Source organism: Fukomys damarensis, unplaced genomic scaffold (assembly GCF_012274545.1).
Source record: "Fukomys damarensis isolate Sample0158 unplaced genomic scaffold, DMR_v1.0_HiC HiC_scaffold_37, whole genome shotgun sequence".
Classification (NCBI taxonomy): domain Eukaryota; kingdom Metazoa; phylum Chordata; class Mammalia; order Rodentia; family Bathyergidae; genus Fukomys; species Fukomys damarensis.
The window spans coordinates 9,728,448-9,729,348 of NW_022900949.1; positions in this window are offsets into that span (position 1 = coordinate 9,728,448).

A 901-nucleotide genomic window follows, 5' to 3' on the forward strand; every position below is an offset into this window, starting at 1 on the left:
CCACACAGAAAGAAAAGCTTTGATTCTACTACCCGGAGTCCTAGTCAGGGCCGGGGTCAGGGGAGGTTTCCCGGCTCGTCAGCCACCTCAGTCCTGACAAACAAGACAGTTGCAACCGCCAGCACAAAGCTTACCTCCGGAGGCTTTCAAAGGTCTGTGTCTGAGAATCTCCTGCTGGATCCAGCAAAAGAGACTCTCGGCCGGATTTACAGTTCCCGCCTGGGTATCTCGCTGGGGCCTCCCAAATGTAAGACCTAAAGTCTCACTTCCACTCCACGGAGCGTGAACAGCCGAAAGGCCTCCACGATGCTGGGCCCTAACACCCAGCGAGGCTCCGGGAACACGACAGAGAACCGAGAAACCCAGGAAGGAACACACCAGGCTAGATGGTAAAAGAGACCTTTATTAGTCTGGCCAGACGGCACTCCCGGAGCCAGGTGGCTCAGAGAGGCAACTGCTCAGGGGCTGAGGTACTTTTTATAAGGTTTTTCTAAACAAAGAGTCAGGGAATTCACAGAACAAGACTGCAAACACATTGCTTATCTTATGCAGGAAATGTTCTAGGGTCACCTTTTGTCAAACCATTTGCCCCTGGGCGGGCTGTTAACCAAGGTAGCAATTAGCATATGAAGAAGCACAGTCTGGCCTATTAGCATGGAGTCACTTTAGCCTATTCAAGTCTTACAGACCTTCCACCCTTCTGGGGTCCCCGGGTGCCCTTGCTGGGGGGGAGGGGGGGAGGGGCTTGACGGTCGTCGGTCACCGAGCGTCCGGACGCGCTCAGCTTTCCGCCTCTTCCGGCGCCTTCCTGGGGCGATCCGGTGGCCACCAGGTCCAACTGGGTCGGGACCCTGCACCTGCTTCTGTGACTCGTATTCACCCTTCCCGACACGGCTGCGGC